Consider the following 23,317-nt stretch of genomic DNA (forward strand, 5'->3'; position numbering starts at 1 on the left):
CCTCCTCCTCCTCCTCTCTCTATGAAGCATTTAGAGAAAAGTAGAGATCTTTCATATACACAAGCCCTGGGTTTGGCTGTCCTCTGGAAGAAATACAATTCTCCTAACAATGAGAGATAATTGAACTCAGCTTTATTTTCTGTTAAGTTCCTGTTAAGGAGACTTCAGCTACCATTGTTCTTTAAGAAAGAAAATCTCCTCAAATGCCAACTCTAGTAAATGATAGAAAATGAGCTTCCAAGTGTGAAGAAAAGCCAGACAGCCCCCCAGCAGCCTCCTCCCATGTGCCCAACCTCAAGGCCAGCCTAAAGCTGCCTGGGGAGATTCCCAGGGAAGCAGATGGTGCTGCCTGAAGACAGTTGTCCACAGCTTGGCGTCTGGATGCACATGCTGTCCAGCTGAGGATAGTTCAGGCAGAATCCTGGGTGATAGGCTTCCCACTGAAATCCATTAGCACTCTGGCACTGACTATTCTTTTTCTTTAAAAAGGGATTTGCCTTTCCTGAAATCATAGCAGAAACATTTGCCAAAAAAAATGTGCAAAGCAAATTGTTCCTGTTAAAGAACACATTTAGTAAGGACAGGGAAGTATTATTAAAGATAGTATCTCTCTAACTGGGCACTGATGGCTGGAATTCTAGTGCTTAGGAGGGTGAGATTCAGGGGATCATGGTTCTAGGCCAGCCCAGGCAAAAAAAAAGTCTCTAAAATAGCCATTGAAAGACACATTGGAGACATGGCCCAAGTAAAAGGGTATCAGCCATGAGCAAATAAACTAAGGAAGTACAAAACTCAAGTTCAAATCTGGATACTGAAAAAAGAAATAAAATAAAGATAGTGTCTCATTTAACCAGTTCTGATACTGTGACCTAGTTCTATAGTGCATGAGGAAGAGAGTTTCCATGCTGTTTCTATGCATTTGATCATTTCTTCAGGCTTCTTCAAGCCTTCTCTTGACTGTACTTCAGCCTTGGACTTTCAAGTCTACCTCACCAAGGCCAACTTTAGGAGGAATACCATTAAGTAAGTTTATTTTTATTTATTTATTTATTTATTTTTGGGTCCAGTCGTGGGGCCTGAACTCTGGGCCTGGGTGCTGTCCCTCAGCTCTTCAGCTCAAGGCTAGCACTCTACCACTTGAGCCACAGTGCCACTTCTGGCTTTTTTCTTTTTGCTTATGTGGTGCTGAGGAATTGAACCCAGGGTCTCATGTATGCAAGGCAAGAGCTCTACCTCTGAGCCACCTTCCCAGCCCCCATTAAATAAGTTTAGAGAGAATCTTCTCACCCATCATGCCTGGTTGCTCTAGCCTGCCCTCAGGAAAAATCCTGGTATCTCCTTGCTATCTCCTGTAGGTAATGTTCTATCCATTGGCCCTCTTACTCTGCTGCTTGTCTAAAATTCCCTAATTGCCCTTGCTGCATTTAGGTTGAGCAGATATCGCTTTCTTCTTTCCCAATAGTCTGACAAGGTCTTTCTTCTTTCCCAACAGTCTGACATTTTCTCTCTTCTTATGCATATATTCTCTATTTCTATTTCTGTTTGGGGTCCTTTGTGGATTTTGTGATTAGCAAAGGTAAAAAGAGCATGTTTATTGAAGAAGACCCAGAGATGCTAATTTTGAGTTGATTCAGAAACAACTGGAATTTCAGTCCAAAGAGTCCTGCAGGAAAGCTCACTAGGATTTGAGCTTTGACACACAAATTTAGCCAACATTCACTTACATAAAACAAGCGGGCAAAGGCTTGGAAGACAATTGAAGTCTAGAGATACCTCAACTTCAGAAGGCTCTGATATAGTTAGTGGTAAGGAGTGTGAGTGGATATAAGTGTGTGCATTCACACATTTGTATATATTTCACATGCAATAGGACAAGGTGACTTATATAATTTACTGTCCAAGTGGACATTTTTATATAGGAAAAATGCTAAGCTGGATATTAATTATAGTTCTACCAAGTAAATTCGAATGCCTGGCTCTCTTTGCTAGGCAAATTGGAGAGCTAGGAGAGCTATATAATCATTCAAACTGGTGATTGGACTATGTTGGTTTTTCTAAAGAGTTAGATCGTTTGAATCATCCCCTCAGTTTATTTATATATATTCATGTAATATATTTGTATATACTTGTACATAACCCTGTATATGTTAATTTGTATACTTATAAATTAGTTCTAGCTTCCACGTATGAAGGAAAACATGTATCCTTTACCTCTCTGGGACTGGTTAACTTCACTTACCATAATTGGTTTTAGATCTGTTCATTTCTCCATAGATGTTGTAGTCTTCCTATTGGATGAATAAAATTCCACTGTGAATACATACCACATAAATACCAGGAAACTGGTACTTGAAAAGTGTATGTGTGTTGGGAGGGGGTAGTCCAGGGAGCCTGGCAGATGAAAAAAAGAGAGGAAGGGGGAAAATTAAATCATAACACTCAAGGCATATCCTACAAAATTAAGAAAACTGAGAAGAGTGTTAGGGTTGGGAGTGTCAGGGGAGAATGTTAAAAGGGGTGGCATCGATCAGGATGTATTTTGTTGTTGTTGGTGGTGGTCATGGGTCTTGAACTCTAGGCCTGGGCGCTGTCACTCACCACTTGAGCCACAGTGCCACTTCTGGTTTTCTGGTGGTTTATTGGAGATAAGAGTCTCACAGACTTTCCTGCCCAGGCTGGCTTTGAACCATGATCCTCAGATCTCAGCCTCCTGAATAGCTAGGATTACAGGTGTGAGCCACTGGTGCCTGGTGATCAGGATGTATTATAATCAGCAACTGATTTGTTGAATGGCAGCTCCTTTGTACAACTACTTAATGGCAAAAAAATAGAATTACAAAACAACTTCTGTTTATATAAGACATAAAAGATTTTAATGAACATATTTTCTTTCTATAAGCATTATAAGTTAATTTATATTTATTATTAAGCTTACTTTTTATGTTTTTTATCAATATTTTTATTGTCAAGGTAACTTACATAGGGGTTGCAGTTACATAAGTAAGGTAATAAGCACATTTCTTGTCAAACTTGTTATCCCTTCCCTTATTTTTCTCCTACTTTTCCTCCCCCCATCCTCCTCCCTGAGTTGTACAGATCATTTCCAACATATTGTCTTATGGATAGTGCTGTAAAAATAGTAACTAGACAGATGAAATAATGGAAATGATATGCCTTATGTGTGAGTAATATTCTATATTCATTTTAGCTTCAACTTGTATATATATACATATGTGTATATATGTGTATATATGTGCATATGTATATATACATGTATGCGTGTATAAATGTGTATATATATATATATATATATATATATATATATATTTGGCTGTAGGATAATTCTAATGAACCTGTCAGCTTGGCAAACATTTTTTGTATGTTTTTTATTGTAAAAATACTGTACAGAGGGGTTACAGTTACATGAGCAAGGTAATGAGTACATTTCCTATTGAGCATTATTGCTTCCTCCTTTGTTTTTCCCCTATCATCTCTTCCCACCCACCTCCACAACTACTCTGCCCCCCCCACCAAAGCTGTAAAGTTCATTTTGAGCATAGTGTCTTGTACATCTCATTGTTACAATGGGTCCACCTGTATCCCTATTTAAGCATTTTTTCCAGGTACTTCATTTATTTTATCTTATTACTATTTCTTTTTTTTCTTTTGTCTTTTTATTGTGAAAATACTGTACAGAGGGGTTACAATTACATGGGCAAGATAATGAGTACATTTCTTATCAAGCATTGTTGCCTCCTTTGTTTCCCCTTCCCATCCCCCTTCCTCCCCCCCCAAAGTTGTCAAGTTCATTTTTCGACATAATGGCTTGTACATCTCATTGTTGCAATAGGTCCACCTGTATCCCTATTTAAACGATTTGTTTTTTCCCTTCCCCTCCACATCAAATACAGTGAAAGCAGGGGTTATACCATGGGGGAGGGATATACAAAGCAACAAAAAATCATCTTATAAATATAATATGTTAGAAACCATTGCATGAAAGCAAAAACATTTGAGTCCTTATCTTGGGGTTCATTTCACCTAACATCAACTTCTCTGACCTTTTCTGCTTGTCTCTGACATATACTAGTTATTACAAATAAGGGAAACCATGGGGCCTATGTTTCTTTGGGCCTGGCTTACTTTCCCTTCCCCTCCCCAAATTAGAGAAGTGTATATACAAGATGCAGGGCACAGACATCAAATGCAGTGAAAACAGGAGTTGTACCACTGGAGAAGAATATACAAAGAAACAAAAACCTCACATGGAACATTAGAGACAGCAAGAAAGAAAAAAATTGTGTCCCTATCTTGGGGTTCATGTCACTTAACATCATCTTATATGGTCATGTGCACATAGCTTTAGACCTTTTCTACTTGTCCTAGACATGTATTAGTTATTGCAAATAAGGGAAACCATGGGACCTATGTTTCTTTGGGCCTGGCTTACTTCACTTAATATAATTTTTTCCAAGTCTTTCCATTTCCTAACAAATGGGGCAATGTCATTCTTTCTGATGGAGTCATAGAATTCCACTGTGTTTATATAACACATTTTCTTGATCCATTCATCTACTGAGGGGCATCTGGGTTGGTTCCATATCTTAGCTATGGCAAATACTGCTGCGATAAGCATAGTTGTGCTGGTAGCCTTAGTGTGGCCTTGTTTGTGATTGTTTGGGTAAATGATCTTGGCAAAATTTGTGTGGCTCTTCCAGTCATGTTTGAAGCAACTGACTTCACGAGGCTTAAGTGGTACCTCCCATGCCTGTAGTAGCTACTCTCTTATTGCCCTGGATTTCTCTGTTACCTTTTGAACACAAAGCTCTTTTACACCTGCTTCACTCTCATTCATGGGCAATGTAGAAAGTGGAGGATTTTATGCCCATATGGTTCATGTTTGGCCAATGTGGACAGAGAATGTGCAGATACATTTTACTTCATTCTCCTCCTGAAACACAGTAGTTTACAAGCTTGTTGGAAGATAATTTCAGGAGAGGTGCAACCAGATGCACTTGATACGGAGTGGTGGACAGCTTGGGCATAGGCTACAACTTAACTTTTTCTTTTCTGCCTTATTTTGTTTTTTTTCCTACCCTGTTTTTCTGGGATTGGCTGTCCTAATAAAATACCAGTACTTAGATTTTTGCCATGGGCTCTGCTCTCTAAGAAACCCTGTCTTAAATCACCCAGTTAAGTTAGGTCAAATAGTTATTGCATTGCATGCACTCATATACTGTGTACCTAGAATTATGTGGCTGTAACCTACCCACCTTACATTTGCATTGCTATTCCTTCTGCCCTGAGGGAGACCATGTTTGCTGCCCATCTCTTAGAAAGCACCATCTAAGTTGTAAAGTTTGTTTTTTGACATAATGTCTTGTACATCGCATTGTTGCAATGGGGCCACCTGTATCCCTCTTTAAGCAATTTGTTTTTTCCCTTCCCCTCCACAAATTATACCAACATCAAATACAGGGGTTATACCCTTGGGGAAGGACATACAAAGCAACAAAGAAATCATCTTATAAATATGTTAGAAACAATCGCAAGAAAGAAAAAAACATTTGAGTCCTTATCTTGGGGTTCATTTTGCCTAACATCAACTTATCTGTCCCTACCTTGGGGTTCATTTCACTTAGCATCATTTTATAAAGTCATATGTACGTAGCTTTTGTCCCATTGTAACAATGAGATATACAAGACACTATGTTGAAAATTAACTTTGCAACTTTGGCTGGGGGGGGGAGGGAGGGAAGAATAGGGGAGGTGGGAGAAAATGGATGATAGGGGTAAAACAAAGGAGGAGGTAACAATGCTCAATAGGAAATGTACTCATTACCTTACTCATGTAACTGTAACCCCTCTGTACACAATCTTCACAATACAAAAACATTTAAGAGGGGCTGGGAAGGTGGCTCAGTGGTAGAGTGCTTGCCTTGCATGCCTGAGGCCCTGGGTTCGATTCCTTAGCACCATATAAGCAAAAAGAAAAAAGCCAGAAGTGGTGCTGTGGCTCAAGTGGTAGAGCGCTAGCCTTGAGCTGAAGAGCTGAGGGACAGCGCCTAGGCCCAGAGTTGAGGCCACACGACTGGACCCCTCCCCCCCAAAAAACCAAAAAAAAACATTTAAGAGAAACACACTTCTCAGGAGGAAACAACAATGCCTGATAAGAAATGTACTCAATTCCTTGCTCAGGTAATTGTAATCCCTCTGTACAGTATTTTCACAATTAAAAAAAAAGAAACAAAAAAACCCCTTAAAAAACAACAACAAAAAGAAAGCACCATCTAAATGTCTGGTAAATTCTTCTTTATCCTGTAGGGGGCAGCAAGTTAAGAATAAAGGGGAAAGGGAAGTCTAGATAAGAGAATAATTTGTCAAGAATTACACAGGTTTAGACAGTTTCTCGCTACACTTTGTCTTTGTCTATGGAAGGAGTTGGCATTCCCCTCCTGCCACCAGATGTGCTTCAGGTGTCCGGAAGCCTCAGAAAGTGGAAGGTAAATAGATTTCTCTGGGCCCCATTGATGTGTATATGTGCTGGTACCAAGGCTTGAACTCAGGGCCTTGCACTCTTCTTGTTCAACTGTTTTTGCTCACAGCTGGCACTTTAGTACTTGAGCCACACCTCCAGTTCTGGTCTTTTGCTGGTAAATTGGAGATATAAGAATCTCAAGATTTCCATTGTGTATATATATACCACATTTTCTTGATCCATTCGTCTACTGAGGGGCATCTCGTTATGTCGAAAACGAACTTTACAACTTTGGTGTGGGGAGAGGAGGGTTGGGTGGGGAGACGGGGAAGATGGGATGGGAAGGGGAAACAAAGGAGGAGGCTACAATGCTTGATAAGAAATGTACTCATTATCTTGCCCATGTAATTGTAACCCCTCTGTACAGTATTTTCACAATTAAAAAAAAAAAAGAATCTCAAGATTTGTCTACCTGGCCTGACTCCAAGCTGTGATCTTCAGATCTTAGCTTCCTGAGTAGCTAGGATTATAGGAATGAGCCAGTGGCTTCTTATGTCCAATTCTATGCAAACTACTTCTTAGGGAAAGTGACAGCAAGAATGTTTTTCTCCTCCAAGAGAAGTCCATGCCCCATTCTTAGAAGATCGGTGTGGCTTCTAGGAAGATAATTACTCAGATATGTTTGTACTTGAATGATGCTATGTATAGGAGATTGATAGTCTGGTTGTAGTTTTACTTAAAATATCTTTCATCAAATTTCCATGAAAATCTTCTCATATAATTTCACCTAGAAAGCCAAGTGGTTGAGGTATCAGTGTATATGTCACTCAAGTTAACCTTATGTCCCACTTCTACTATTAACTTTCAATTTCTCATTATGCTCAAAAGAGTCACAAAGACTTATATGTTAAGTAATGTCTATAGTATGATTCTCTTAAAAATGTGTTACCCTGCTAATTCTGTAACTATAAAGCTTAAGTCTTTGATCCAATATGATAGGCAAGGAAAATAATCATTGAAATAAATAAAAATCCCAAGGTGCTAATTTAACTTCTATATTTACAATCAAAACTGTTTTACACTTTAGAAAATAGATGGTGATGATTCTTTCATGCTTAAGTATACTAATACAGCATGACATTTTGCTGTAATAACAATAACAAAAGAAGAAGAGAACAAAATAGGAAAAAAATTATCTAGAAATGCCACCTTATATCCAATCTGGAGATTATGTCACACAACAATCCTGAAGCTGGAGAGGGACGCCCTTTACATCCTACTGACTAGTTTTCTAAGATCAAAACCCTATGATTGTGACAGGTAGAAACAATTTAACAGGTTGAGTTTGCAATCAGGAGGGGGCTGAAAATGAATTTAGAGTCCTTTCATGTGGAGTTGAAGTCAATCACCAGGGCACATCCATCACTTCCAAAACCCCAACTGTAAATCCAAATAAAAATGAATGACATAGATACCTCTTCAAATCCTTTGTCTGTTTGTCTTGTTCAGTGTTTTATGAGGATATTACTATTGACTTGCTGAAGACACTGCAGAATAAAGCCTATGCTGCCTTAAAGGTGTTTTCAACTTTACTAGATTCTAAAGGACAAGACTGGGTACAATGCACATTTGCAGTTCTCACATTCAAGGACAGTCAGTGGAAGTCACTTGGAAAGATAAAGAACTTCACTTGGAGGACTAATTCCAAAATGGAGGCAATCAGTAAGTGAACTTAAAAGGATATCTGAACCATCTAGAGGGAGATGAAGAGGCATCTATTAGTATGGTTATGTGTTTAAAAGGGAGTCTAATTTTCTTCCAACCTCTGCTTCCTGGCCTGCAGAGGGAGATGTGGCTTTAGAACCACAATTCCACCTTTCTGAATAGAAGGAATCTGTCTCTAACTTTATCCTATGGTACAGCCCTAAAAGATGGATGAAATCAGTTTGTGGGATGTGGCTGGGAAATGTTTCTTAAAACAACTTCAATAGTAATGATGGCTAATAATTACTGTGTTTACTGCTACATTTGTAACAGTACTTAGAGGCTGTTTTTTCCTTGACTCTTTCCTTCAGCCCACAAGTTAACTGAAAGCAAGATAGAAGCCTCTTGTCATTCCTGTCATCACTGGATATCTGTCTTCTTTGTCTTAAAATTTTGGAACAGACTCCTACTTAACTTTGCATTTAGGCATGTAAATCACTCAAGGACAGTATGTCTACATACCAGTGATAGTTATTGTACCTCCTCCTCTTTGAATGCCGAAGGCACAAAGATAATAGTAACTGAGGTACTTTCTGTTGCCCTTTACAATGTCCTGTTCTAAACCCTTAAAAGGGTCTTAAAAATTTCTGATCTTTGTCATAAACCTGCTACCTATCATGGATTCTATGACTAGCAAGAGCCCTGAAGTCAGATCACTCCAAATAGGAGTGACTGATTATCTCATGGGAGGTAGATTGTTCGCTCCAGTAATAAGGACTTCTTTGAACCACCCTGTAGATATGGAACTAATGGATAATAATCTGGTTGATAAGGATCGACCAGACCAAGACTGCTTAATAATGCATATTTATTCCTCCTTGCCCCAAGTATATTACTATTAAACTCTAAAGATGTTGGGTTTTCCTCCCTCCCGCAGAAGATGGACGGGGTCCGAGTGAAGGTAAGTGCGCTGCTTGCCTGTTCCCCAGCCTTCCTTAGTCAAGCAAGAACTAGTTTATTACCACACAGCAAGCCTTTTTAAAGCAAAAGACCACAGAGCATGGAGGGGGAGGAAAAGGAACCAACCAATCACTATAAAGATAGCCTATCACGAGCCTAAGCTTTTTTGTACCCCCCCCCTCCCGTCCACTAGCTGTTCACGCACTGATGTCACTTCTCCTGATCGTGGTATCCAATCAGATTTTAACATAAACAACTTGGGCTCTGCTCACTCAACTTCCTCTCAGCACCATCTTTGCTGCCCATATGCCCCACATAAAGATCATGTTAGTAGCCCAGAGTTGGGCTTAGGTAATTCTCCTTTACCTTCCCAACATAACTATGTCTTTATACCATTACTTCCTTTGCCTTCTTTGGAGAGAGTACCTGGTCCTGACATGTTGGAACCTTCAAAGTTGGCCCTCTGGCCTAGAAGTACAGTCATATATTAAGTGGCTTATAGACATTATGTCATTCTACTTTTGCAACAAGCCTGTAGAACTGATTTGATGATTCCCATTTTAAACATGGAGAAATTTTGATTTACAGAGGTTCAACCATGTATCCCAAATAAGATACAAGACTGAGATTTAAATCTAGGTCTGATTCCAAAATCTCACACCCTTTACAATTATAATCTTCTGACTGTGGCAACTAGACAAGTTAAAGAACTTGGCTTTGTATCTGATCCCAGACTACGTTTCCTTTTCCAGGGCTTTATAGCTGCAGCAGAGAAGCTCATTCTGGTTTTGTTTTAACTAATACAAGTTGTAGCAGAAAACAGCATATGGAATCAAAATCTTCTGTTACTTAGGCTCCCTAGGAAATAATGTATTTCAAAATAGATAACAACTTCCTTCCTCCCTCCCTCTCTCCCTCCCTTCCTTCCTTCCCTCCCTCCCTCACCCTCCCTCCTTTCCTTCCTTCCTTCCTTCTTCCCTTCCTTCCTTCCTTCCTCCCTTCTCCATCCTTCTTTCCTCTCTTCTGCCCTTCTTCCCTCTCTCCCTACCTCCTTTTTTCTGTACATCACTCTTTTCCTTTATGTTTCCCCTTTTCTGCTTCTACTTCTTTTTTGGTAGAGGTAGATTATTGTAGTTAGAGACCCTGCTAGAAAACCTTTCAAGTTGCAATTTGAAATGAAGCGATGATGATTATTTCTTAACCACCCTAATATTACAGAAAGTATTGTAGTAGGGTAGACTGGCAAAACAAACCTGCTATATCATGCTAATACCCACTGTTGTGAAAGACTGTGAAATATATCAACATCATCATTGCAGTGGCAGGATTTTATTTCGAAAATTCCCCAAGCTGAATTTCTGTCTAAATAAATAGACATCAAATGACATTATGGGTCAATTTATCATAGGTCATTATAGATAATCAATTTACAAAGCATTTGGGAAAATTTTCCTGTATCTGTTTTATTGGCTACTATTACTGTCACATGTCAACCATCTATTATTTTGGATTTGCAGCGGCAGCTACTCTTTTACAAGAAATTTAATCAATTTGGTGCATGGAGGCTTATTATCGAGGTAAAATTCGCCCAAGGAGGAAAGCTTCTTTTGTTCCAATGAGTCTATACCATGGTTTTAGGTTCCATTAGTGCAGTAGTATAGAGTTACAGTTCTATGTAAGTAACCATAGCAATCTTGATCGATGAACTGTGATGGCTTAATTCAAGGGCATGTTAGAAAATGAGAAAAATGAAGCTTTGGAAAACATCCTTCTTTCTTTACAGTTGTAATACTATACATAGAAACAATAATCTCAGTTTTTCTTATGAAAGGTACAATTGTCAGGAAAACTACACAAATTCCCCAGACTCTGCTTAAACAGACTCAAGTGCAGAACTGATGCCAGGGCTAGAGTTGAGAGTAGATTTATCCATCTTGTTCCCAGTTGGAATAGAATCTGTGTGTTTATTGAGACTTTACCTCCTCCAAATCCAGGAGTCTATGGAAGTTATAAAGCAGTCATCTTCACAGAAGCTGAAATAAATGAAACGAATATGGTGACATTTAATTCATGGTTCATGTCTTGCTTTAGCTATGTGAATTAATTAGCTTGTAAGTAACAAAAGGAGGGCCAAACCTAGAAATGGTCTGGAAAAGCTCAATGAAGACTTTGGATGTAAATGAAGATATGGATGGCTAGAAGAAACCAATTGGAGACTATTTGCTTGATATGATTTATTTATTTATTTATTTAGTTGTGGGGCTTGAACTCTGGGCCTGGGCACTGTTCCTGAGCTCTTCAGCTCAAGGCTAGTGAGCCATATCACCAATTCTGGTTTTCTTGTCGTTAATTGGAGATAGGCATATCATGGACTTTCCTGTCTGGTTTGACTTAACTGTCATCCTCAGATCTTAGCCTCCTGAATATCTAGGATTACAGGCATGAGCCACTAGCACCTGAATATGTTTTAAAGAAATAGGATAAGGAAGTGGTGCTGTGGCTCAAGCGGTAGAGCGCTTGCCTTGAGCTGAGGAGCTGAGGGACAGCACCCAAGCCCAGAGTTCAAGGCCCACGGCCGACAAAAAAAAAAAAAAAGAAAAAAAGAAATAGCATTAGAGGAGGCCAGTCAGTAGGGTGACAGGTTGGGGTTGAGCAGAGTACATAGGAAAAGAAAAAGCTCTGTGAACACAAAATGCCCCAAATGGAAAGCTCAAGAAGAAGTTGTTGTGTATTGTCTCTTGGTAACATATATCTTGCACAAAGTAAATCTCTTTGAACTGGATGTATTCTGCATTGTTATGGAACTAACAAGAACGTTTGGGAGCCAGAGACAGACGGTATGGTTTGAATATAAAATGTCCTTCACAGGCTCACCTACTGAAGATTTAGTTGCCAGCTGAAAGGCTGTTGGATAGTGATTGGATCCTGAGGATTCTGACCCAGTGAACGTATTAATCTCTTTGTGGATTCATAATATCATAACATGGCTGGAGGTAGGGAATGGGATCTAGTTGTAGGCAATAGGTCATTGGATAGGGGCATATCATAGAAAGGTACATCCTATCCCATTCCCTTTTTTTTCCCTTTGCTTCTTGGCCACCACCATGAGCTGAACAACTTTCTTTCACTATCCTCTTCTTCCATGATGTTTCCATCTTGCCATGGGCCTAAAAGTAACAGAGCCAGAAAACCATAGACTGAAACCTCTGAAGCAAGGAGTCAAATCTCTTCTTGTTTTCATTGTTTCTCTCAGGTATTTGTCACAGTGATGAAAAACTCTGATGGACATGGGAATGTATCCTCAGACTTTCCTGCAGACTGCCTGTGAACTCTTAGAACTACCTACTAAAGTCTGGAAACCCAGAGAACCTGGAGATTATGGTTCTTTTCCTATACCAGATATACCTGGAAATTTTTCTTTATCATTTATATGGTGAAACCTTGATTCAGAAGATTCTCTAGGACTTCGGACACAAGATTTCATAATATTTTTTGTAAAAGCTTAGTCTTAGAACTCTGGAAAAAAAACCCCAGCTCTCTGGTGATTCATCTTATTATCTACCTGGTACGGCTGATTTGATCTGTGAATGTGACTTCTAAAACTGCCTTCAGTATTAACATTCTATGATCCCGGTTCTAATTCTTCCAAATGTATAGAAATTGTAATCTTTAGAGAATAATCTCTTGACTTTTCCCAGGGGTAGCTCCAATGTCCCCACTAAATTTTTAGAGATTATCCAAGTAATAGCTGAGATGAAGAGTCAATATGCCAACAACTGAAAATAATACGTTGGCTTGGGCTTGAGGTTGTAGTTCAGTAGAAGGAAGTTGTCTTTGCACCAAGCCTTTGGTTTGACTTTTGGCACTGCATTAAAAAAACCCAAAACATTGGGTTTTATAAAAACCACTAGGATAGCTAGTATAGGTATGGGAACAAGAAAAACAATATATGAATGAATAGAAAAATCCTTAAAGTAAGAAGAAAAGCTAGGTTAAGGTGAAAAAAATTTTCATGAAATGGCAAGTATAAGGAGAGTGTTTGAGTAAAATAACTGAGGATTGGGTTCAAAGATAAAGAAAAATGAAAGGAATGTCTACAAGAATTTCCTGGAAGCATGATTGGAAACCAGTTTGAATCAACTGATAGAATCTATCTTACTACCACTTCATAGCATTTCTATCAGAAAATGGAGCATAAAAATGGCATAGTAGACTTTGTGAGGAAAAAACAGAAGGTCAGATATGTTAAAAACAAGACTATCATGTGAAAAGAATAAAGAAAGCTGAGGATTTTGGTCTCCTTCTACCATGTGTTTCAGTATTTCACATTCACATTTCTAACTGATAATTCTAGCCCAACTCTCTCCTAGCTCCTATGATACTCCATGGTCCGATTGCCCCCCTTGGCTCTTGTCTCCCAAACTATTTTCTCTTCCTCTGGCCCTTACTCTCTGATAATGTATTAACAGAGGCAAAAGCTTATTAATAACTGCAACCCTGTGTTGTGTCATTGTGTTAGCTAGATGACTGATTACCTTCATGGATAACAATGTTTTAACTTTAAAGGTAGATGCTTGTATTTAGTCAGTTATACAGGCCTAGCTAATAAGCCAGGGAAATACTTTTAGCAAAAGCAGATTTTTTTTCCTGTTTCCTTTTTCTAAGAGGGTTAATGACACAAATCTGTTCAAATAAATTAAGGTTACTCGTTTGAAGACTGCCCCATATGGCAGCATGAAATGTATATGCCAACATGCAGGCTGGCACATGGGACCTACCAGGCTTTTGGGGTATATTTGCAAAACGAAAAAGAACTGGAAAGGAGTAAATTCATTTTTATGTTTTTAAAGGCAGCATTCACTATGTATCTGCCTATTAATCAGGGAAATATGATCATGCAGAAAATTGCAACTGCAGAAAACTTGTGCATGTTAGATATAGTAAGGATCAGGAAAAAAAAAGAATTTTAATCTACCAAGTGGAACAACAGATTCTCTGTTACTCAGGTCATACAAATTGCTTTTTCCTTTTCATATACTTAACTATTTTTCAGGTGGAGCTTGGTTGTATGAGTCTGTGTGTGTGTGTGTGTGTGTGTGTGTGTGTGTGTGTGTGGTTTGTGGGTGTGTGGTTATTACAGTTTGAACTCAAGGCCTGGGCACTGTCTCTTAGCTAAAGGGTGGTACTCTACCACTTGAGCAACAGTACCACTTCAGGCTTTTTTCTGGTTAATTGGAGGTAAGAATCTAATGGACTTTCCTGCCAGGGCTATGCTTTGAACCACAATCCTCATAGTTTAGTCTCCCGATGAGCTAGGATTACAAGTGTGAGCCACTGGTGCCACTCTGAATATCATGTTTTCGTCTTTTTTTTTTTTTTTGTCAGTCGTGGGGCTTGAACTCTGGGCCTGGGCTCTGTCCCTCAGCTCTTCAACTCCAGGCTAGTGCTCTACCACTTGAGCCACAGCGCCACGTCTGTTTTTTGAGTGATTTATGGAGATAAGAATCTTACAGACTTTCCTGCCTGGGCTGGCTTTGAACCCTGATCCTCAGAGCTCAGCCTCCTGAGTAGCTAGGATTACAGGTGTGAGCCACCAGTACCTGGCTTCATGCTTTCATCTTTAAATATTGTTAATTAAAAAAAAATTCCTTTTGGATTCACTGAGAGATGTCAGTAGCCAGTGACTTTGGAACCTGTTGCAGCTGTCAGATCTTAACTAGAGTGGACCACAAGGAGGCAGGAGGACAAATACCTTTAGGATGACTTTTGAAATCTGCAGATTCCTTCGAGTGTAGCTGATGCTTTTAAACCATCTGTTTAGGTCATTTAGCACATAATCTATGCACTGAAGGAAGGTGGTTTCTCTACAAAGCTAAAAGCAGGAGAAATGCATGCTTATAAGACTAAATCCAATTAATGATGGTTGTTCTTGTGACATGATCTGAAATTAGTAAACTTGTAAATGCTCCAGAGACAAATTTTCCTCAGCTCCTTTGAAAGAGAAACTGTGAAGAAAAGGAGGTAGGAAAAGCCATTAGGAAGAGTGGTGAAATCCATTTCCCTCTCTTGAAAGATGTTCAGGTTTTAGAACAAATATTTTTGTCCTGTGGAGATGAAGCAACTGTGGCAGTGCGCAGATGCTCCATTTCCATTTTTGCCATCCAGGCAGAGTTGCTGCCACATGTCTGAGTCTAAAATGATTCTTACTGTTGTGGAAGGTCTTCCTCTTTTCATTTTCATGAGGCTGCCAACATCAATTCTGGCCTTTCTCTACCTGTAAAATCAATATTACTAGGTGAAAATTCCCAGATATATCATATAGTATTCAAGAGACAACTCAATGTATGGGCATGGCTCGAGTTACTTCCTACCCCTAAAAGAAACAATTTGTGTGTGTGTGTGTGTGTGTGTGTGTGTGTGTGTGTGTGTGTGTATGTACACATGCACACAGGGGTTATAGGGCTTGAATTCAGGGCCTGGGCACCATCCCTGAGTTCTTTTTCTCAAGACTAGCATGCTAACACTTAAACCACAGATCTACTTCTGGCCAAAACCAAATTTTCTAAGAAACAACCATCCCAATAACAAGTGGGCTGAAGACATAAATAGAGATTCCTCCGAAGAGGAACTAAGAATGGCCAATAGATACATGAAGAAATGCTCAACATCTCCATCCATAAAAGAAATTCCATCTTACCCCAGTTAAGAATGGCCATTATCAAGAAATAGCAACATAAGCTGGTGGGGATGTGGCCAAAAGGGAATTCTACTACACTGTTGGTGGGAGTGTAATCTTGTTCAACTACTCTGGAAACCAGTATGGAGGTTCCTCAAAAGACTAAACAGAGCTCACAGCAATTCTACTCCTTGGAATTTACCCAAATGACTACTTCTGGCTTTTTATGATGAATTGGTGATAGGGTCTCTCATACTTTCCGTGCCTGGGCTGGCTTTGAACCACGATCCTCAGATCTCAGCCTCCTGAGTAAGTGGGATTAGAAGCATGAGCCACCAGCACCTGGCCTAAAGGAACATTTTAAAGAAACCTTATTAAGAAAATGCAGAAGACTTGCTGCTTAGCTTCACTTACAGTTCTCAATGGAGTATTTTAAATATCGAGTTAGTATAAAATTTAGTCTGAAAAGAGCTACACCTACTCAAATGTAAGGTGAAATTATTATTCTCGTTATTATAAAATTACATGAGTATTTGTAAACTGGATGTTGGTATCAGGACTTATTTAGCACGGCAATTAAATTAGTGTTTTATATTTCATTGCTGGGGTCGATGAGTTGAAGGAATCAGCATATGAAGTTTTATTAATTCAATGACATATTATCTACTTACCCTCAAAATTAAATGTTTGCAGTAAAGTATATATTTAATTCAAATACCCTGAACATCTAATGATGAATGGCTCATTTAGTTTCCTTAATTCATCTATCAACTAGTTTGGCACCTGTGCCATGTGTCAGAAAGTATGCAGAACACTGGAAATGTAGCCTCAGGTAGTTCAAAGGGGCCAAAGGCTATTCTGGAGTCAGGTGGACTAGTATTAAACAAGCAATTATAACCAAGTGTTACAGCTGCTTTGATGAGGCAAATTTTGGTGTATATAGGAAGCAATATATAGGATCTGGGTGGGTTAGTGGGAAAGAGCTAAGAAAACCCTCTCTAGGGAAATAAAGTGTGAAAGACTAGACTAAATACACTGTCAGGCACTACGGCTGGCATCCTACAGTCTTCTTTGAACCTACTGAAGACATTTATACTCAGAGGTCATCCCTAAAAAGACTCTACACCTCTTTGTTCTTTAACCATCAGTCAACTTGTAGTCTTTATCTGAAAGTATTTTCCAAGAGGGCATTTTTTTTTTTTTTTAGCTGTGCATGTACTAGGTAGGGTACGTGACACTCAATAGACTGTTACCTTGTGAGGTTCTTTTGCTTCTCTGTTCTGTTGAGGACTATATTGAGGAGTTTATTGCTATGTATGTTGGGATTACTGTGGCATCCATTGGTGGTGGGAGGAAAATGGGTCTTTTGCATATTATTCCATTTATACATTCTTATATGAAATTGAGCTCATCTTCATCTGTGACCTGAAAGAACTGGAATGTATTAATTGCTGATAGCTCTCTTGCTTTGTTACTACTGCATCAGAAAAGCTATGTGTCCAAATATGATGTTTGAAGTGGCTTTGGAGAGGAATGTATTATCTTTGGAGAGGCCAAATGAAGCCAGGGATAATGATGGTGAAGTAGATGATTAGAAAACAACTTGTGGCTTTTTTTTTCCTTCCAGAAACAGAGTTTGAGAAGATTCAGGAAGAACTGCTTCTGATTGGCAGGATTTGAGCAATCAGCTCATTAGGGGGAAAAAATTCCTAAAGCAGGAACAGATGTTTAGGGTTGAAGGGAGAAGGTCATGAAATATGGGGATTTGGCCATGAGCCCAGAATAGAAGTTGAAGAATTTCATAGGGGATGTCTGAAATGTTTGGGGATTTGCATTGCTACAGGGAAAGTTTCAAGTTGAAGCTAGTGTGAATCTGGGCCTGAATTGCTAAGCAATAAGGGCCTCATGTCACGGGAACCAAAATGGCTCCAAGAAATAGTTCTGTCTTTGATTAGGGTTGGAAATTTAAGAAAACTTGCAGTTTATCTCCAGAAACCCAAATGTTACTACAGTAATAGCAGAATTATTTTATCATCTCTGTGAGAAAAAGAATTGTTCCGTGTCAGTTTGCTAGGTACCATCCAGAGCTTTAGCTGACTGGCCCACAGTATGGCAGGCATGGACCTGTTCTCATACTCCTGCTTTACACCTGCAAGGGATAAAATAGTACTTTGCAGTTAAATAGGGGCAGTGATGAGTGTATAATTTAGTCAAAGGGAATACATTGTACTTGATTGCTCTGGTGTTCTGATCTTTTGGACTAGATGTTCTAATGTAAGTGTTATTATCTTAGCAAAGTAATCAAGTAAGCTTTCTTCTGGAAACAAAGGAGGAGGATGTCCATTGAAAGCTGTTTTGAGGAGCTAGGGAGGCAAGATTAAAAAAAATATGTATATATCTACACAGACACACAAAACGTATATTCATATATATCATACACATGTGCATAAGTATATAACTTTAATTATACATAATATATGTAGATGCAGATAATATAAAATATGTAACATGTATTATATCTACATATATATTATCTAGTTACACATATATATTTATATATACATATCTACCTATCTGTATACTTACATATATTTCACAGCTAATAGAAATTAATTACAGCTTTTATAATGAAAGCATAAACAACTGGAAAATACCCAGTCCATTCTGAGACTGTAACAACTATCTCAGTAGACATTCATCTTCTGGATATCAATCATGTTTCTGCTTTAGTTTCTTTGTGCATTTTGGAGGAATCTAGAATTGACGTCTGTGTTTGTTACTGCTCCTGCTTGGGCTCCTCTCCCTGCGTGAATTTGACATCCTACAGGCCGGGCCACACAGCAGTCTGTAGACTTCAGCCTTTCTTGGAAATAATATGCTGGGCCTGGATGGGCCACTCCAGTAGAAGGACTGCAGAAGCCTGCCTCTTCCCCAAGGAGGAGGCCAGATCATTTATCACAGCCAGAGGCGATGCATGAAATGACTGTAACAAACAAATGAATGAGTGCCCAATAAATCACAGTAGCTTGATTAATCAATAAAGATATTGATTGCTTTAGTGATATTTCACTTCCCCTCCTCCTCCCACAACCAAAGGGATTTACACAGGCCACTGAAAGATATATTTATCTTCCATTCTTTAGGGCTTGTATTTGACCCAGTGTAATAGGAATTGATCATTATCTAAATGTTGTTTTGGCTGGACTGTTGTAATTTGCTGTATTACAATGTCTGGAGTTGCTTGTACAAGTACTATCATCTCTTGTTATATTGTTTTATAATATAGATGAATGTGTCTTATCAGAAATCCCTCTGGAACTTTCCTTTCCCAATTATATGTCAATGGGGAAAAATAATTCCAATTAGTGGCAACTTATCTAACATAGGAAGCCCATGCCAGTAAAAACTGTTGTTTTCTAGTAGTAAAAGGCCAAATGCCTTGCTTTGAGGTCTCATAGTACCCTAGTTTCTTATCTCAGGTAAAATATCATTTCTTCCAAGTATGTAATTTCTAGTTTGATGCTGGTGGTTCACGCCTATAATCCTAGCTATTCAGGTGTTTAGATAGAAATGACAAAATTAGAAGAGATTGAAACCTAAGATGTCTATCATAGAACTGGTCATAATAGTATCAAATTGAAAACAATCCAAACATCCCTTAAACTGGCTTACTAAATTATAGTACATAAGTGTAATTGAATAATGTGTGACCATTACAAATGGTATACATCTATATTTGTTGACATGGATGAATGTCCATGATATTATTCAGTAAAGCTCTCAAAATATATATGAAATATAGTTCTTTGGTTATCTATCTATCTATACACATAATATCCTCACACACAAAGTTGTTAACATTTAACTATAAGTGCATATATATGTAGAAAAAGAAAAGGAGAAATATTTATCAATATTTGTTAATCCTTGGTAATAAAATATAAGTGATTTTATTTTTCAGGCCTTGTCTGATTTCTGCAAGCAGAGATCACATCTTTCTCTTTCTCAGCAAGAACATTTATTACTCCATGTACTTATCTTATTGAAACTGTTATTTTGAGGGGAATATTTAATACATAGTTAAAATCAGTTGCTTTGTAGTTGTGTTTTATAGTTGGTTTGGTTGTTGGCTTAGGGGAAATTTGGTAACTTGTTTAGCTAGTTTAATAAAAGAATAAATTGGAATTATATTTCTTTTTGTGTCTATATGTTTGAGAGTAGTTTGTGTGAGCATAGCTTTTTTTTTTTTTTTGTCGGTCGTGGGGCTTGAACTCTGGGCTTGGGTGCTGTCCCTGTGCTCTTCAGCTCAAGGCGAGAGCTTTACCGCTTGACCCACAGCACCACTTCTGGTTTTCTAGTGGTTAATTGGAGATAACAGTCTCACGGACTTTTCTGCCTGGGCTGGCTTTGAACCGTGATCCTCAGATCTTAGCCTCCTCAGTAGCTAGGATTACAGGCGTGAGCCACTGGTGCCTGGCTTGAGCATAGCTTGATTGAAAAGTGTGAGTATAGTGGGGCACTGGTGGCTCATGCCTATAATCTTAGCTACTTATAAGGCTGAGATTGAGGATTGTGGTTCGAAGACAGCCTGGACAGGAAAGTCTGTGAGACTCTTATCTCCAATAAACTACTCATAAAAAGCCAGAAGTGACGCTGTGGCTCAAGAGGTGGAGCCCTATCCTTTAGCACGAAGAGGCTGAGGATCAGCGCCCAGGCTAAGTTCAAGCCCCAGGACAGTGTGAACATAGCTTAAATAAAAAGATCCTATTTCAACCAATAAGCTTGACATGGTGGTGCATGTCCATGATCCCAACTATACGTGAGGTATAGATAGTCTGTGCCAGCACAGGCAAACACCTGAGTTCCTATCTGAAAAATACATCCCCACCCCACCACACATTGCAATATGAATAGAAAATTGCATCCTATGAAAATCAGATTGCTTGAAAAGAAGACAAACATGTCTCAGACATTTGAAGAAATAACCTATGTGATATACATCTAATATACTAAGACACATGGGAGAACAGAGGAAATGAAATAGACATTTCCAAAGAAATATTGAATCAGCCTTCCATATTGAAGACTCAAGGATAAAACAAAATGATGAAAATTAACCTGAATTTAGACAAAGCCTGTTGACATGTTTGAGTTTCAAGAATAAGTGAAATCCTTTGGTATGAGGCAGAGTAATCAGATTGTCTGTGAAGGCAGACCCAGAATGGTAACGTTTCTCTGTAGTTCTCACGGCTAAGCATCCCTCCTCACTGGTTTTAAAATAACTGGTTTCTCCAAAGGAAATCACAATCATATCAGTAACAGTGCTATCCCAGCATGTTCTATTTTCCATTTTCTTCATTCTGTTAAACTAAGTCTTAGGAATTCTGGAATCTGGTTATGTCCTGAAGTGCAATGTGCCACTTTTACTGTGTTAGAAGAGTTGATCATCTTCTACCTCTACTGTTTTGAGTTGAGGATATGGAAGGAGGCTGATGAATTAAAGTTTGGAGAGTTTAAATAATTTTCTTCCTAGGCAAACTACTCCTTCCAGTAGTTGTAGTTTGGTAAGTCTTTACTTCAATCTGCATCATATTTTATGAGAAGTTGTGATTTCTGGTATGTGGATGGCAGTCTTGCCAAATTCTCATGATAATCATCTAATGATTGTGTTCCTATAACTATTTGACTTGGTGACCTGCAGAAGTGGAGTTGTTGTTGTGGTTGTTCTCCATCTCCTCTCCCTCCTCCCCCTTCCCCTCTCCTCCTCGTCCTCCTCCCCCTCCTCCTCTTCTTCCTCCTCCTCCTTCCTCCTTCTTCCTCCTTCCTCCTTATTTTTTTTTTTTTTTGCTGGGTCTGGGGCTCAAACTCTGGGCCTGGGCACTGTCCCTGAGTTCCTTTGTGCTTGAGCCACAGTGCCACTTCCAACTTTTTCTGTGGATTAGTTGGCGATAAGAGACTCACAGACTTTATTGACTGGGTTGGCTTTGAACTGCGATCCTCAGATCTCAACCTCTTGAGTAGCTAGGATTATAGGCATGAGCCACTGGCACTGGCTGCAAAGAGTTTTTTAATACATAATTTATTATACATGACTTATCTTTTTAAGATATTATAAAGAGGGGCTGGGAAGGTGGTTCAGTGGTAGAGCGCTTGCCTTGCATGCTCAAGACCCTGGGTTCGATTCCTCAGCACCACATAAGCAAACAGAAAAAAGCCGGAAGTGGCGCTGTGGCTCAAGTGGTAGAGCGCTAGCCTTGAGCTGAAGAGCTGAGGGACAGCGCCCAGGCCCAGAGTTCAGGCCCCACGACCGGACCCAAAAAAAAAAAAAAAAGAATCTTGTGATGGATTATGGTGTATCTTGGCTGATGTAAGTAAGTTCTAAATGCAATTATAAGTATTCTTTCCTTTAAAGAAGTTAGTGGGTATTTGACTGCACATAGGAGAGACAGCAGCCATGTGAGGGAAGCAGAGTCAGAAAGCACAGGCTTTGCAGCTGAAGGAAGGGACCATGAAACCAGAAATGAAAGTCGCACATCTCTAGAAGCCTGAAAAATGTTAAGGGAATGGAATGTCCCCTAGGACTGTCTTCTAGCAATTTTGAGCATGCAATTGTTCTAGGCTACTATATTGGTGACAATTACTTTCTAGAAGCAATGGAAACTGTCACACTTCCCCTTTCTTTTCAAACACAATGGACATGGTTTCCCCTAAGCCATCCCCACTCTGAAAATACCATATAGAGGGGTTACAATTATATGGTCAAGGTAATAAGTACATTTCTTATCAAGCATTGTTGCCTCCTCCTTTGTTTCCCCTCCCCATCCCTTCCCTACCCCCCCCCCCACCTCTCTGTCCCCCTCCCGGCCAAAGTTTTAAAGTTCGTTTTTTGACATAACGTCTTGAGAAGTATGCTCATTATTGTCTGTTCAGCCACCGTGTAGAGTATGCTCCTCTGTCCTGCTGGGATTCCGATACATGTTCCTGTTTTCCTCTGCCGGGACCATGAGAATATTAGCCAGAAATCCTCATTTAAATTTCAGTGAGCTCCATGAGGTCAAGGAAAATGGTTTTGTCTTGTTGAGCCTTTTTATAGATAGATTAATTAGTGTGGAAACATTGCTTGTATTTGGGAACAGTACCACTAGAACAAGAAACAGAAGATTCTAAAGAGTGGTCATTTGCATGTTGCAAATATTCTAATATAGTCCGAGCTATATACACTCAAACAAGTCTTACATGAACAGTCTCAATATTGTCAAAGCAATGGTTTACTTTGCTAACCCTAAAATGAACTATAATACTGAGGTAATTTATTCTACTGATGTTTCCCATAGTAAATATAGTTTCAAACATATCCTTTGTGTGGTATTTTTTTGTTGCTGTTTTGCATGTCAGCAGTCTGGTTGTTAGATGGTATTGTGTGTGCACGCACATGTGCGTGAACACCCCTCCTCGCCACCCCCAGACACGCACACCCAGAGCTCTAGCCGTTTACCTTG

Source organism: Dipodomys ordii, unplaced genomic scaffold (genome assembly GCF_000151885.1).
Source record: "Dipodomys ordii isolate 6190 unplaced genomic scaffold, Dord_2.0 Scaffold1, whole genome shotgun sequence".
Lineage (NCBI taxonomy): Eukaryota > Metazoa > Chordata > Mammalia > Rodentia > Heteromyidae > Dipodomys > Dipodomys ordii.